Source organism: Sturnus vulgaris, unplaced genomic scaffold (assembly GCF_052056855.1).
Source record: "Sturnus vulgaris isolate bStuVul1 unplaced genomic scaffold, bStuVul1.hap1 Scaffold_195, whole genome shotgun sequence".
NCBI lineage: Eukaryota > Metazoa > Chordata > Aves > Passeriformes > Sturnidae > Sturnus > Sturnus vulgaris.
The window spans coordinates 4,328,684-4,345,856 of NW_028276170.1; the positions used below are offsets into that span (position 1 = coordinate 4,328,684).

The 17,173-nt window shown below is 53.2% G+C and overlaps 1 pseudogene; it reads right to left on the minus strand.

Moving 5' to 3' along the window:
* Positions 1–5,999: 5,999 nt before the first annotated feature.
* LOC148218020 (uncharacterized) overlaps positions 6,000–17,173 on the minus strand; it is a 67,587-nt pseudogene continuing 56,413 nt past the window's right edge.

Sequence of the window (17,173 nt, forward strand, 5' to 3'; positions counted from 1 at the left end):
CATCCCGCAACAGGTCCACAAGGCTTTCTGTCAGGCTGTACATTCTAATGTTCTGCATGGAAGACAAGGCAGGGCAAGCCCACGCTGCTGCTGCTGCTGCCGTGGAGCCCAGGGGCCGAAGGCCTGTCCTGAAGCACTCGGGCAGCTGAACAGCAACGCAGAAGAGCTGGGAGCAGCTGCCGCAGCTCCCAAAGCCCAGCCAAGCCCAAGGGGCTGCTTTCCCCAGCCCCACGCTGCCAGCACAGCTTCAGCCGCTGCTGTCTTCTCACCATCGAGGGGTCCTTGCTGAGCTGCACGAGGCCTCTGAGCACCAGGCGACGCATCTCCCTGGACGTGCTCTGCAGGCGCCTGGCCATGATCTCCAGGACGCTGTCACCCCATTCTTTGATGTCCAGGAGGTCCAGGACCTGAAAGGCACAAAGCAGTGACCGGGGTGCCCAGCTGGCAGGAGCTCAGAACTGCACAGGGCTGAGCCAAGGCAGCAGCACAGGGCACGGGCACCGTCCCAGGCAGCTGCGGCTGTGAGAGGGCAGAGAGGTGGGAGGCAGCTCAGCTGTGCTGCCCATGGGGCTCACCTCCACAAGGAACGCCATGGCGGGCAGCTGCCAGTCTGAAATGTCTTGGCTGAGGAGCTCCAAGAGGCAGGAGATGAAGCTGCAACACCAGATCATGGAGACACAGCGCATCTCCCTGGTGGGGGGGAAAAGGCATCATTGCCCCTGAGCCGAGAGGGCAAAGCTCTCCCAGGAGTGACCCACGGAGCTCTGGTCTTTTCCCAAGCCCCCCGTGGGCGCTTTGGGAGGCGGCTGTTCCCGGGCACCCTCCTCTGCCAGCCTTTTCCAGTCTGCTCGTCCGTCTCTTTGTGACAAAGCCCTCTCACCCATGCCCATGGGAACTGTGTGGGGCACCCTGGGCACAAGTGCCGGGGGCAGCAGGGAGAAGGGGGTCTCACCTGGCCAGGAGTCCCACTGCATAGTGGTGGGTGTCAGTACAGAGCAGCGTGTCCCAGCCAGCCTTGCCTTCCATGGCCACCACAACACGCTCACACTGCACTCGGCAGAGCAGGACCTTCAGGGTCTGCACTGCAAACCTGTGTGCAGAGCAAAGCCCAGGTCATGCTGGCAGCCCTGGCTCCTGCCTTGGAAGGGATAGGGACACTGGGAGGACTGGGATGGAGCACCTTTGGGGGTTGGTGGCAAGGCCCAGTTGCTCCTGGCACCCCTTCCAGAAGGTATCAACCTCCTCTGGCGTATCCAGTGCGCTGATGTAAACTTGGAAGAGCAGACACAGAAAGAGACGGGGAAAATACTCCAACACTATAGGTGGGCACCAGTTCAGGTTGAAGACCCTCCACAGGGTCACGGTTGCCTGCAAAAAATGAACCACCCAGAGACAACACTCAGTGCCAAGACATCCGTGTGGCAGGGCCCGAGCATGCCAGGGAGAGTCTGGGGGAGACACCGTGGGGTCACCCGGTCTGGTGCCCCTGAACCTTGCCCCTAAGGCAGGTTTCAGCGCAGTGCCTGAGGCAGAGAGATGCAGCTGGGGGGAGGACAGAGAGCTAGCTGCTGGAGAGGTGGCCTAGGGGCAAGCCAAGGTCAGTTGCAGGAACTCACAGCCAGGGCAAAGACTCCTGTGCTGTCCCCATCGGAGGTGTACACACTGTCCACTGGCCAGGCGTTCAGCACATTGAGGAGTATCTGCAGCGCCGGCTCCGCAGTCCCAGTGGAGGACATGATCACTCCCCACATGGCCGTAGCAGCTCTGTGGGGTCAGAGCTCTGTGTCAGGGGGGCCTGGGCCACAGCACTGTGGCCTGGTCTGTGCAGGGGCCCGCGCTGGCCGTCAGCCCTGCCTCTGCCCACCGGCCCTCACTGGCAGCACCCAGCCAGCCCACGGGGGTGCAGGCATCTTGAGGGGCAGGGAGGGAGCGTGGCAGCACGCTCAGGGGCTGACATGGCAGCACTGGCAAACGGAGGAGCCAGAGGCTCCTGGAACTGTCCCCCTGTCTGGCAGTCACCAGGGACAGGCTCTACAGGGTAATGGGCCGGGGAACCCTAAACCCTCAAGGCAGGTGGGGCTGCCGTACCTGTCACCCGATGGGGCCCAGCGCAAGAGAGTCATCAGCACATCGCAGGGGTATTCCCTGGTCAGCTCCAGAAGGGCCTTGTCCAGCCTGTGCCCAGCAGACTCATTGGCCATGAGCCACTTGTGGATGTACCTCACCATGGCTGGCACCTGCAGAAGGCCCGGGGAGACTTGGACACCTGCCCGAGCAGCAGGTTCCCCAGCTTCCCTTGAGAAGTGCTGCCCTTCCTACCCTATTGGGCTGGGCCTCAAAGACTGAAGGAACCCAGCAGAGCTGGCTTGAGGTGCCACACAATTCCTGGGGTGATCAAGCCCTGGCCACAGGCTGCTTACTTGCTTTGGATTGGAGACACCCTTCTCCACAAGCAAATCCAGCATGGCAGCCCCGGTCTCAGCACTGAAGAGGTGAAAGTTTGCCAAGAGCCCAGTGCCCACACCGCTGGTCTCTTCCTGCCAAATGCACATGATGAATTCATAGATCATCTGCAGGAGAAGGGCAGGAAGAGAGGGAGAATCCATGGAGTGCTCCAAGCACGGTGCTGGGCTGAGCAGTGACAGCAGGCCCAGCCCAGGTGGGGATGGCTGCAGTACCTGCGCTGTTCTGCGGAAGCGGCCACGGGCAGGGTCCTGCTCTTGTGTCGGGTCCATGGCGGCCCCTGGCAAAGAGCGAGCGCAGCCAGGGCTGAGGGGCTGTGGGAGAGGCCGGAGAACACAGGCCAGCCCTGCATTCCCAGGCAGGGACAGCCCTGGGATGCTTCAGAGATGGGGTGTGGCTGCCTGGGGGTTCAGCCCCAGCTCCTCTTCTGTCCTATCCATGGGCATGTTGGATGGGATGGGATGGGATGGGATGGGATGGGATGGGATGGGATGGGATGGGATGGGGCTAAGCTGGCTGCAGGCACCAGCCCTGTGGCCCAGCTCTGCTACTCACCCTCCTGCAGCAGCTGGATCTGCTCCAGTTCTTCAGGCTGCTGTGCTGAGGGAGCTGCAGCCTCCTCCTCCTCCTTCACCCAGGCCAGCTTGGGCACTCTGGGTGGTGTCTGCTCCATGGCCCTGTATGGAGTTGGGACTGCTTGCAGGAGAGATGTCTCGGAAAAGCTCCAGATGAGCAAGTGCTGCAGTTGTGCCTTGTGGGCACCTGCAACAGAGAAGCCTTGGGAAGGCTACAGGACACCGTGTCCTGCAGTCTGTCCTCGAGGTCACCTGCAGAGGAAACGCTTTGGAAAAGCTCCGGGTCAGTAAGGAACAAGCTGGCTGTGTGGGGGCTCCTCACAGCACCGCTCTCTCCGTCCTGTCCCGACGAGTGCACCGAGCACTGTGGTGTGGCCGTGTCACCGCCAGCACCTATGTCACGACGTGTCACAAAGGGTCACCCTTGTACGCTCTGTCCCTTTCCTATTGCACGGTGACCACGGTGCACTGTGTCACAAAGAGCCCTAGGACACACCTCCACGTGCCCTGGGGACATCCCCACCCCCCCCCCCCCCCCCAAAGTGGCTCAGCTTGCAAGGAAGACGTTCCCCCAAGGTTCGAGGACAGCCCAACAGGAATTTTAGGAATGGCTCAAACAACAAGCAGATGCTCCTCTGCTCTGCCTGCTCAGGGCAGCAGAAGGAGCCCCCACAGTTGCCAACGCAGCTGCAGCAGGAAGGGCATCGGGGCCTTCCACAGCAGCTGCAAGGGCCTCTCTGGGACAAGACCCGGTGCTGGGCGGCCGTCACACACACAGGAGTGTGACACAGACACGGGACGTATGGCCCAGGGCACGAATGCTGCTCTGAGCCCTGGGAGCAGTGAAATCAGCAGGTGTGGCAGAGTCCCTGCCAAAGGAGACCTGCCGCCCCCAAGGCCTGCCAATGCTGGTGCCTGCTCCTGCCACAGAGACCTGTGTCCCCTGGGGACTTCTCTGTCAGAGGACAGTCAAAGCCCACGTGCATTGGTGTGTGTGCTCCTTTCTGCAGGCGGCTGTTGGCAGGAGCACCTGGGGGCAACACTTGGTCTCTGTCAGAAGCTGTTACTCCTTCCTGAAATTATTTTTGCTTGGAAGTGATTATGTGCAGTGTCCACGCATCTCCCCAGCCCATCACTGCCTCACACACGAGGTGACCACCAAGCCACTCTCCGGCCATCTGACCCGCAGCTGAGCCCTTCCCAGAGTGCCCGCACCCGCAGGGAGCGCAGGGCTGGATTTGGCCGCCAGAGAGTTGGTGACCCTCGTGAGATCCTCGGTGCATTTAGTTCCTACAGGAGTGTGGGCACCGCTGGGAAATGATCTGCATGCCTTGTTAATTGGATGTTCTTCCACCGCTAGCCTGGGGCAGGATCTCTCCCGGTCCTCCTCTCAACTCCCGGTTCTCTCCTCAGCCAATCAGAGAAGGCACCAAAATAATTGAGCCAATCAGAGCGCGCGGCGCTGATGACTCCTCAGGCAGTCCCAGAGCGCCCAGAGCTCCTCACCTGGACTCCACCCGCGCCCCGCCCCCAGCGCCTCCCGACAGGAGAATTTGGGGAGGGGGGTATCGCGTTTTATCTTCTTTTTTGTTCTTCCAGAGTCCGCATTAAATGCTCGAGAGACGGAATTTCGTGTTCGGACTCAGATGTTTATTAATTCTTATCTATATTACAGTGAGTTCTACAGCACTTCTAGCTAACAGGTCAAAAATGGACACGTATCTCTCTCTACAAGGCCTTTTAAGGGCCAATCTGTCCAATTAAGAACACACAGCTGAATTCTTTTTACTTTTAACCCAACAACCAATCACCTGTGATCTGCACTGTGGAATTTTCTATCCAATTACAAAAGTACCAGCAAGACCCGTGAAGAAGGTGAAAAAGAAAGAAAACTCCACCCTAAAACCTCCATCTTGTTTTATATGTATTAATATAGTCTAAAACCACAAATTCTAAATTTTCCACCATGGGACATTACACACTTCTATTCAAACTACACACCAGTGATCCCAGTTCTATCACAATTCTGGAAAGCTTCTTCACAGCCTCAGGTCAAAAGCAGTGTTTTCCTGGAGGTCAATGCCTGTCAGCAGAGAAAGCCCAAACCCCTCAGTTTCCAGGGTTCCAACACGGGGGAGGTGTCAGACCCTGCCCAGTGCTGGCCATGGGGCGTGTGGCGGGGGCCCGGAGCTCTTGGCTACTGTGGGCTTCTATGGGGCTGCTGGGGGGCTACCCCAGACCTGTGTCCTGCACACACAGCGCTGTTCCAGGAGATGGTTTAGTCCGAGTGTCACTTCATTCACGGCACCGACCGGCTGAGGTTCGTGGAGAGGAACATCTCCAAGCGGGAGCAGTTCCTGCACTTGGGCAGCGATGTGGGGCTGCACGTGGGGACACCTCCTTTGGGGACAAGGCTGCCAGGCACTGGAACAGCGACCCGCAATGGATGGAGTACAGACGGGCTGCGCTGGACAGGCACTGCCGGCACAACTACGAGTTGTCCAGCCCGTTCCTCGTGGAGCGCAGAGGTGAGCGTGGGGCAGAGCGTGTCCCCTCGGGCCCTGCCCTGGGAATGACCCTGGAGCCCCTCAAAACCTGCCTGGGAATCACCCGAGACACGTCAGCCCTTCTTGTGCCCATCCCCGGGGCCTCCTGCCCCCTCAGCCCAAGTGACTCCAGTGGCTCTCCCAGTCCATCCCAGTCTCTCCTGCTGTCCTCACAGTTCCTCCCCGTGTCACCAGAGTATCTCCCATTTCCCCTCAGTCCCTAGCCATTCCATTCCCTGTCCGCTCCCAGAGCAGAAAAATGTCTCCAACCCCTTCCCCCCACCCAGCACGGATCACCAGGGCTCTGCCCAACGGGGGTCACTGGGGATCATCCAACACCGATCCTCCCATGGGGGATGGAGCTGGAGCAGAGCACGAAGCTCTTCCCACACTCGGGGCACTCACAGGGCTTCCCTTAGTGGTGCCTCCGTTGGTGTTGGGTCAAGTGAAAGCTCTGTGAGAAGCTCTTCCCACACTCAGGACACTCGTAGGGCCTCTCCCCAGTGTGGATGCGCCGGTGGACAGTGAGGGTGTCGTTGCGGTTGAATCCCTTCCCGCAGTCGGGGCAGCGGAAGGGCCTCTCCTCTGTGTGAATCCTCTCATGTAGGAGGAGACTGGAGCTGGTGTGAAACCTCTTCCCACACTTGGGACACTCGTAGGGCCTCTCCCCTGTGTGGATGCGTCGGTGTTTCTTCAGGTAGGACATCCACCCAAAGCTCATGCCACATTCCAAGCAGGTGTAGGGCCGTTCCCCTGTGTGGACCACCTGGTGCCGCATCAGATCAAAAATCGTCCTGAAGCCCTTCCCACATTTCCCACACTCGTAGGGCTTTTCCCCAGTGTGGATCATCTGGTGCCGGATCAGGTGGGAGCTCCACCTGAAACCCTTCCCACATTCCAAGCACTTGTGGGGCTTCTCCCCTCCAGGAGGCTTCTCCACCAGCTCTGAGCTCCGCTTGGATCTCCGGCCGCCTTCCCGGCTCAGGGAGGGTCTTTCCTCCTCGCAGCTCCCTGGGCTGGGTTTGCAGCCCCTCCTTGAGAGAGATCTCTGGGGTTTTTCTGCCTCCATCTACTGACGCCTTAGGAATGAAAAATCCTGGTTTGCGGAAAAAACAAGAGGATAGAGTCTTGGGCTGGGCGCTCCTCCATCCCCAAGTGCAACTCAGGAAGACATTGGGCATCTTGTGTCTGTAAGAATCTCCAAAATACCAAGATACAGCCTAAAAATGTTACAAACATCATGACACAGATCAAAACCCCCCCAAATAGCAAGATGTAGACAAAACTCTGTCCAAAATACTAAGGTTCAGCCCCTGAAAAAAACCAAAGCACCAAAATTTACCCAGCTAAAGCTCAGAAACACCAATATTCACCCCTCTAAAAAGTGTGGAACCCCAATGCTGCATGGGGGGGGGCAACGCTCATGGGACTGGGGGAGAGGCTGCAGATACAGGGAGGAGTGGAACCTTGTGGTGTTTACTGTTCCTACGAATCCTCCTCTGGTGTCCCTGCTCTTCCTCACACTCCTCTTCCTCCCATTATTCCTCTTTCTCCTGCACAATCCCACCTGCTCCTCCCACATACATCGTTTGATCCTTTTCTTCTTCAACCCTGCTTCTCCTTCCATTCTCCTGCTGCCCCCAGGCCCAGCACCCACTGCCGGCTCCCTCTTCCCCCCAAACCCACAGCATCCCAGCGCAGGGGCAGCGATGGAGCTGGGGCAGCTCGGGCTGGGGCAGCGCTGGGCTCTCGGCCGCTCCCGCCCGCACTCGCTCCCCACTGCAGCCGCTGCCGCCACCACAGCGCGGGGGGGCCCGGCCTTGGCGCTCCCCCCCTCCCACCTCCCCAAATTCCCCTGCCGGGGGGCGCTGGGGCCCGGGCCGGGCGCAGGTGGCTCCAGGTGGGCAACGCTGGGAGCTGCGGCTCTGCCTGGACACTGCTGCGTCATCACCGCCGCGCGCTCTCATTGGCTCAGCGCTGCCCGAGGGGCGGGGCTGCACCAAGCCGGGATACCCTGCTCCAGGGGGGATGGCCCCAAAACGGGGGACCCCCATGCAAGGAACAACAGCAAAGGGTCTCTACAAACACATGCTGCGAATCCGCTTGGACACAGGGCCAGCGACGTGGACATAAGGAAGTGACAGCAGAAGCCACCAGGGTCAGAAAATGTTATTAATTGACCACACAGACTGCTGCTCAGCCAAGGTCCTGCTCAATTCATGAACTCCCAGAGGAAGAACAAACACTTAATAGAGTCCTGGACATCGTTAGCTATGTGTGGTGCATATAAAGAGGTGGATGCAGTGAGTGCCTTGGGAAGTCTCTACCCCTTAAGTACTTCAGCCAATATGGAAAGGGAGAGGGAGATGCAGCTGGTAAAATTAGGATGAAAAGGAGGCTGTGTCCTCCAACAATTTCAGAAGCCCCATGGGAAATGGCCAGTGCTCTCTTCCATTTTTTATGAATTAAATTACTTTTACAAGACTCCTCTGTCTTCCTAGCAGACAGAAACCTCTGGTGATGTGAATTTTTCCACACACCTTGGGGCTCGGCACGAATTCCTTCCCCCGTCCGGGGCGGGAGCAGTGAGTGGAGCTGAAGGTGCCTCACCCAGTTTGGGTGATCGGCTCCCTTGGGTGGCGGCGGCACCGGGCATGGATTTGGTACCCGAGAGTGACCAGGAGACAGACGAGTGACAGATCAGGGGGGCTGGGAACAGTCGGCAGCCAGAGAGCACTGAAAATCTCATCAGGGACTACAGTGGGGTCTTCGGGGACTAAACATGGCAGGGCACCCATGGAGGGTAGAAAGGGAAAGCCACGAAGGAATCCCGGAAAAAGGGATAATGATGCCAAAATATCTCTGAAGGGCTCCTTGGGAGCATGTTGAGGGAGTTTGCACATTCTCCCAGAGGTAATCAAGGACAGGGACACCCAGGGGGGCAATAAGGGAAGTCGAGAAGGGATTTAGACAACAGGGGATGGATGCTGTTGGTGTGCTGGGAAGGGATTGCGTGAAGGGGAGTGTGCAGGAATATGGTTCAGGAAAGCGGCAGCAGGAAAAATCTATGTGGGAAGAAAAAGGATGATGACAAAGACGAAGAAGAGAAGAATACTGAGGATGGGGTTGTTTTTCAGCAGGGTTTGATTCTCAGAATTTCCCAGCTGCTGCAGATCCTTTGTATCCCCGGTTGCCAGGACAGGCACACAAGGAGGTCAGGATTGCAGGGGGTTTCTCTGTGCTGGGCAGCGGCAGGAGCGGGCGCAGAGGGGCGGCACCGGGAGCACGGGCTGGGGGCCTGTGGGGAGCTGCGGGGCCGGGCCGGGGCTGTGGGGCAGCCGGGGCTCAGCGCCGGGCGCTGCCTGAGCCCAGCACCCCCCGGCAATTGCAGGCCCGGCAGTGGCCCCCGGCCCCCAGGAGGCTGCGGGACGCCCCGGCCGCTGCCCGGCCCCGTGGAGCTGCCGGCCCTGCCCGCCGGGGGGGCCGCGTTTGGACACTGCGGCAGGACAGGCACCGGCTCTGGGATACGGGCTGGCCACGGCAGCCACAGCACAAGGAGCAGCACGAAGGAACAGCTGGGAAATGGGCATTGGACGGGCAAGCACCGAGAGGAGCTTTTAAGCATTTTCCTTGGGTCACTGCAGAAAGGAATGATTTAGCAGAAAGCTCAGCAGCTGTCAGAGGATGAGCACCCCCAGGCACTGAGGGGGCTGCAGGAGGGGCAGAAGAAGCCCCTGGAGCACTTGGTCACAAAGGCACAGCAGGGGAATGCAAGAAGGGAGGAGGAAAAGGCCAAGGGGAAGGCAAAGGCCATGGCAGAGTTTCTACAGCCCCTGAGGGATGAACCCCAGGGCCCAAGGGGGCTCCAGCACCCAGGGGACTGAGTTTGAAATGCAAGAATTTTCATTTGCACCTAACTGTGATTGTAATGTACTGAGAAGAGATTTGATAGCTAAATTCGAATGCAAATTAACATTGCAAAAGGTGTTACAGAGTCAAGTTCTGTTTTGCCTTTGTGTCAAATATTTGGCAAGGCCTAAGCTGATGTGAACTCAGAAGTTTGGGCAGCTCCAGAAAAATAGGGAAAATGAGATATGGAGCCTCTCCAAAGCTCTTTGAAGCAACCAGGACAAGCGGTGTCTAAAAGCAGTACCCTGCTCCAAGAGAGGGAAGGCAGAGCTTTCAGCCTCTTATTGAGTCCCTGCTAAAGGCAGGGCTTTTGAAGCCAGGGATCTCTCCCTGTAATGCTCCTATCCTGCCGGTCAAGATATCAGATGGAATCGATAGAATGCTGCAGGACCTAAGGAAAATAAATGAGATTATCCAACCCAGGTACCTAACAGTCTCAGATCCTTACACCATCTGGAACCAGGTGCCCTCCTCACACTGACACCATTCAGTACTTGATGGCAAAGATGCTTCCTGGTGATGCCCACGTACACAGTATGGAAAACTAGTATTTGCCTTTTAGTGGGAATAAGAGATAGAAGGGAAAATGGAAAATACATGGACGGTCCTTCTGCAGGGATGCAGGGAAGCACCAGCCTTATTGGGACAAGCCTTGCAGAAAATATCACAGGAATTTACCCCACCCCCAGGGATTGGGTTAATGCAGGATGTGGATGACTTGCTGCAATCAGGAGGACAAGAAGTGGCAGAAGAAGCCTCTGTGAAATGACTCAATGTTCAGGCTAAAAAGCATCTTTGAGTATTTGAAATAAAAGAGGAAATTTTGGAGAAAAGAGTTAAATATTTGGGACATATTTTGACTGAGGGTTTGTGGTGTATTGACCCAGAGAGGGACCAGGGAATCTCAGAAGTAATCCAGGACTAAAAAGCAGGTGCAAGAATTCTGAGGATTAATAGGAAATTGCAGGACCTGGATTGAAGATTCTCTGCTCTAGCCACAACATTTTATGACTTTTTAAACCCAAATATCCTCAGTATTGTGGTATGGACAGGAGAAAAGGAAAAAAACCTGAGAAAATGAAAAACAACAAAATGACTGGACCACCAGCTATGTCTCCTCCAGACAGAGAAAAAGAAAAATGAATTCTAGGTGTGTTATAAGTGTACATTATATTATTGAGACTTTGCAAATATTAAAATGAATCCTATATGCTGGAAAACATTGCTGTATGAATATAGTTTCTTTTAGTTCTGCAATTAACAAAACTTATAAACAGTTGTGTGATAAATATATTTTTCTTGGAGTGTAACGTAAAAATCTTTTGTTCATGTAACAAACTTGGAAAATGGTAAAGAAGATAAATCAGGAAATTCTTCACATTCCTGGATTATGGGACACCAGAACCCCAGGGAAGGCAAAAACAGTGATTTACAGGTTGGAGGGGAATGATTGTGAATAATGCATGAAGGTCTATGAATATGCAACATGTTGCTGCATTTAGGAAGTGTTTTCTGAGTCAGTGTGTGCCCTTGGCTGAAGGCCAAGCATCCGGCCATTATAACCTTTGGCCAGAGCCAGGGCAGATATTCAATTCTCTCCCTTGGAATTGATCTTTGCAATTCCTTACCCTGGGAATTCTCCACCTAGTGCGGGCTGGAGATAAGGGATGTATATTTCAAGCAGTCTGTGGCCAGAATCCTGTCTCTTGTGAAATCTCTGCCACAGGAAGCTGGGCTGGCACAGAGCCTGCCTTGGCACTTTGCTGTTCACAGCATCCACCCAGGACTCTGCCTCTCAATTACACTCACACACTGGGCTGCCTGCGATTCCACTGCTGGAAAATATACCAAATTTAAATTTTTTTACATTTCATTTTACTAGTCAGGCTCGGCTTGCCTTTCTCTCAGGAAAGAAATTTTAAAAGGTTTTTTTTAAGGGATGTTGCACCACTCAACAGAGATGAGTTTAACATCTCAACAGACTGGGAATAGCCCAAAAGATTCCCAGAAAGATAACAACATTCAACAAAACATCAAAGAAACATCAGCAAACATCAAGGAACACCCACCCCAGACACTGCCCCGGCATAGATGGAGACACCTGGTCTGGAAAAGACTGAGAAGGAAATCCAGGAATGTGGATCTAATTAACATCAGAAGAGGAGAAATCCGTGTGCAATAGGAAACCAAACACTAAGAACTACACAACCTGGAAGCAATGAACACAAAACCAATGGATTTCAATGGGTTCGGACTGTAAAAAGTTAAGGGAAAATCTAGTAAAACTCACATGTCATGGAATGATTTTCTCTGCACACCCGGGCTATGTGTGGATGAAATTATTTCTGTTGCACATCCTGACCAGGATCAAGTAATGCCTTAACTCTCTAACACTAAAGATATTGTTGGAGAGATTTTTATTGTCCCTGCAGTTTCAGTGACAAGATTACACCATGAGAAAAATTGTTCACATTAATCCTACTTTTAGATTGTCAGTTAGGTTTGGGCCAGGGGTGTGACAAGCAATTTTTACTCCTAGGAGAAGAGGCAGAAAAGACTTGATTGCATTGGAATATTTTTCTATATATTTGTGGTGGCTCTTAATGACGGCAGAATTTCGGAATGGATCTTTAGAAGCTCACCTTTAAGTTGCATTTTGCAAACCTAGAAGAGTACAAATGGTGAGGCTTTAACGCATAAACTGTTAATAAAAAATCGTTAAAAAAAATAATAAAGAAAAATAAAGCAGTTTGTGAGGGTGGACGTGTGAATCACCTAAAGGCTGCTCTGGAAGAAAATCCTAGTTCCAGGCAGCCAGGAGAGGAGTTTTAGAAATGCAAATTAACATTGCTCTGGAGAAGTGTGGACAATGCCCCAGGGCCTTCTTGCCAGGGGGAGGAATTTCCCTGAGTCCATCTGCCCCTCACCCCCAGCTCTGCCTGCTTGCACAGATGGAATTTGCACAACTAAAGGCAGAGCCCATAGTGAGGATATCTGACTGCAACAGAAATTGGTTAAGCTGCAAAGGGAAACAGCAAACGGAGAATATTGAGCAAATTTCATGAAAAAAAGTGTGTGTGTGGGGGGGATCATCCCTCTCCCCAAAGCAATGAGGTGTTTTTGCTAGTCCAGAGAAATCACTTGAGAATCCAAACATTTTATCATTTCATAAGATAAAAGTGTTCAATTGATGCAGACCTGGCTGGAGGGAGCACCCCAAAAAGGGAAAAAGATGAACGGCCACCAGAACAAATGCTACAACACCATGGACCAGCCCCTGGGATCCCTAACGAATTCATATCAGGACACAGAAAACCCATCCATAATTTGAGTGGCATAATTAGGTTAAAAAGTATCCTTGAAATAATAACCAAGCAGACAGCTCCAGCTCCTGACCTTCCTGCTGACCAAGCTGCTGAAATGAGGAACGAGACATTTCACCATGGGATGGAATCAGATTATCTACTTACAGAAGAAGGAGGAGTTTGTGGAAAATTAAGTGACACAAACGGCTGTTTGCAAACAGATGATAACCGAAAAGTGGTGAAACAGATAACAAAGGAAATAAGAAAATATCTCGTATTCCGGAGAAAGGATGGGAATGGGACAAATTTTCGTGTTTCTCTGGCAGACCACGGCTTAAACGAATGCTGCTGCTCCTCTGACGTGCTGCAGCAACTCTCAGCTTTTTACCATGCACGACACCTTGCACCAAAGAGGATGCAGGAAAAAAAATTGAGTCAATGGAAATTAAAAGTTAGTAAAGGCAATTCTTGAGAATATGAGAAAAGGAAGGATTTAAAGCAGTAAGATTAATATCGTAGTAGGGGTGCATATTAAGAGGGACATGCAGTAGGTGGATCGGGAAGTCTGAACCTTCCAAGTATCTCAGCCAGAGGGGAATGGGAGAGGGAGATGCAGACGGGAAAATGAGGATAAAAAGGAGGCTGCGCTTTAGAGACCGCATGGCAAATGCCGCATGGCCTCTCTCTTTGTTCATCAATAAAGTCACTTTTACAGGACTCCTCTGTCTCCTGCGGGCACACAAACCTCTGGCCACGGGAATTTTCCCGCACAGCCCCGGGCACAGGGCAGACACCTCTGTCTCACCCACAGCAACCGGGACGAGCCAGCGCTGCTCCGGCACCGGCTCCTGCCGAGGCCCCAGCGGGAAGGAGACCGCGGGCAGCCGCTCCCGCAGCGCCCTCAGCCCAGCGCCAACACGGGCCGGCACCGGCACAACCAACCCGCCAGAGCCCCCTGCCGCCCCCTCGGCCCGCAGCGAGCCCCGAGCCCCCGCACAACCGAGCGCGGCTCCCACCTGCGCTGGGGCCGCCTCCGAGCTCCGCCGCCGCTGTGGCTGAGGAATTCGATGGGATGTGTTGCCTTAACCTTTCTGACCACTCCCAGCCCATCTATGCCAGCATTCAAGCCCTGAAAGAAGGTGTGAATTAACTTCGGGTAGATAATGGGTACGACTGGCTGAACTGGCTCTTAGGGCACTGGGGACTCACTGGCTGGGTTAGGAATTTAGTTCAAATAGGTTTGTATGTATTAGGCATCATATTATGCATTGTAGTAGTTATTCCTTGTATTTTACAGGGTGTTAAGAATTTAATTGACAAATCGCTGAAGAGTGTATTTTTAGTTAAAAGAAACGGGGGAGATATGGACATGGGTAATGCAAATGAGCCTGATAGTACTGCAGATTTAATCAGCAAATGCAGCCTGACAACGAGGATGCCTGGCAAGAGCAAACAGAGACCTGACTGCAAGAGGACTGGATCAAGTCTGGGTTATGGGAAATAAGATTTTACTAAGTCCAAATGTAAAGTTTGTCTATGTGAGAGTTTTCTATGTAAGGTTTGTCTATGTGATTGCAGTAAAATATTGCCAGCCTTCCTGTAAATGGTATATAAGCACATGTAGTGCTCATTAAAAATTGGACTTTGATCACCATTCAGTGTCCCCGTCTCTCTCTCATCGTCGATAGTTCAAGTACTCCCAGTGGGGTCCTGGAAAGAGAATGGTGGCACATCTACTGCCTGCTACCCCCCTCTAGGCAATATTCAACTATTTCGTTCACAGACTAATCTTCTAGCACTCTTAGTGGGGTCAGCAGAGCCACTTCCCACTGGTGGGGGCAAAGAGCACCCTCTGTGCCTTTGTGGTGGGAGCAGACAGTGTTGTCTCAAAGGAAAGGTCAAAGAGAGACCAAGCTGGACCTCTGCCTCCTGCCCCTCACCCCACAAGGGCAGGAGGACACAAAACTGAGAATGCTCTTTTCTTTTCGGTCCTATCTTTCCCAGGAGCTTGACTAGTTTGAAGGAGAGGATTAGAAGGATTTCTTGAGGATCACTGCCAGTGCACAGCACACATGGCATCCCTCACCCCTTACATCATCCTGGGATGGAGGGGTAGGAACCAACAACAGCCCTACCCCACTGCTCCAGAAGCCAAACTCCCCATGCAAGCATTTAGTTATGGCCTTCTTAGAGAACCACATTCCCACCCAAATCTTCCCCTCTGCAGCAGCTCATTCCCACAGGAACTGGCAGAGCAGATGGGGTTTGGACATTGGCTGGCTTCCATTGCACTCCTTGCCCTGGAGCTGGCACGGCAGGAGAAGGGCTCTGGTGAACCTTCTCCTCCTCCCATGTAGGCTCTAACCCAGCTGCCAGAACTTCAAGTTCTCAGAGCACTTCTGGGCTCTGAGCAGCGGCCACGGGAGGAGGAGATGCAACTCCAAAGGCAGCAGTTCCCAGGCCCAGCTCCTGCCATCCCAGTGGGGCTGTTCGGTGGTTCAGGAGAGGAAGGGAAGGGCAAGTGCAGGTGGCAGTAGCTCATTTCAGACTGAAAGAGGGAAAGGTAATTTATTCACTTTGAAATCCCTGCATTCAAGCTCTGATTTCAACATGAAAGAGAAGTAGCACCTTCTTGTGTTTAATTTGGGTGAAGAACAACTGTTACATTTGATGTGGTAAGCAGTTCAATTATCAGAGGGAAAGTGTACAGCAAAATTAGTGTTCACAGAGAGAGAGAAAAGTCAGGAGGTAGCAAAAGAGAAGAGGAAAAGAAAGCACACCCCAAGCCAGTGTTTTTCCCAAATCCAGGATTTTCTGTTTGTAGGGAATGGGGTGCAGAGTAGCTTTCCCTTGAGATTCAGGTCTGAGAGGCCAGAGCTAGAAAGGTTGTTCAGTGAGAAATCCCCTCTCCCTGATCTGTACAAGAGCTGTTCTTTAGCTTTTACATGGATGTTTAAAACCTGACATATCCATCCCTCATGTGACTCATCCCACGACCAGTAAACCTAGTTGGACTTAATTACTCTCTTAGTCTGTTCTATTACACAACTCCATATCATCTTAAGTTCTTTGGTGATGGAGTCATATTTCCACCCGGCTAGTTTTCTTCCCGGGGGGCTATTTAAGGGTCTATCTGTTGACATATTTCCATTTCTTTTTCCCCTAGTGAATTCCTTCCTTGCTCTCAGTCCCATTCTTCCCGCCAATCACTGGTTCTCACAACAAAAGCTGCCTTCCCGACAGACAATTACAGGTCCTTGAAAGCAAAGCTGGACTACCAGGAATGTTTTTACAGATCAAGATCTGATTTCTTAGGAACATTAGTGTTAAATAAATGAGGATTTTCTCAAGAACTGTCTGAATGTTCCCACTGTTCTGGATTTGACTGGGCTTCCTTTCTTCCCAGAAAGTGGCACAGGGATGGGATTGGATGCAGGATGGGAATGCTGTGTATGACAGGGAGAGAATTTGGTTGTTGCTAAGCAAGGCTTGCCCTCCTCAAGGACTCTGCAGGGTCCTAGAAGCCACTCGATATCCCATGCTCTGTCATCGAGGAGGTGACAAAGAGCCTGGAGGGAGCCTGTCCAGGACAGCCGAAGGGACTGGACAGAGGGATATTCTCGGAGCTGGGAGCACCTGGATGTGGGACCAGCCAGCTCCTGCTGCCTTTTGGTGGTGCCTGAGCAGGGCTGTGACAATGCCAGGGACATCCTGCAGTGACATCTCCCCTGTCCGTCTGGGCGTGCGCTCGGTCCCAAAGCTCACCCTGATCCTGATCTCAATCTCACTCCATGTTGAGACACACTCACTCTCCTGGATTCAATCTCATCCCAGTGCCAGACTCGTGAAGCCCCAGAGCCAATCTCAAGGCCAGGCCTAAGGCAAATGGCACATTTAGCCTTAACCCCAATTCCAGCTCTAATCTAAAACCCAGCTCTAACTGAAAAACCGAGCCCCAATTCCAGCCCCTACCAAATGCTCAGCCCTAAACCAAATGCCACGTTTAGCCCTAAGCCCAAAGCCAGCCCCAATTGCAACTCTAAACCCAACTCCAATGATAGTCTCAAGCCCTAAGGGCAGCTTTGAGTGCCAGCCCACACTCCAATGCCAGCTTTAGCTTGAACTCCCAAACTCAGCTCCAATTCCTGCCCTAAGGCCAACACAGTTCTTAGTCCTAAGCCCAATGGCAGCCCCAGTCACACTCCCTAGCCCAAGCCTGGCTCTGAACTCAAGGCTCCTGTGTTAAATATATTACACTGCTGGCATTAGCAATTGTTAGAGTGAATACTATGTGCTTTCTAAGGTTGACTTTTGTAAAAGAAGTTTTCCTAAAGTTTAGAGATCTTTTAATGCGAATGTTGTGTTGTGAATGTTG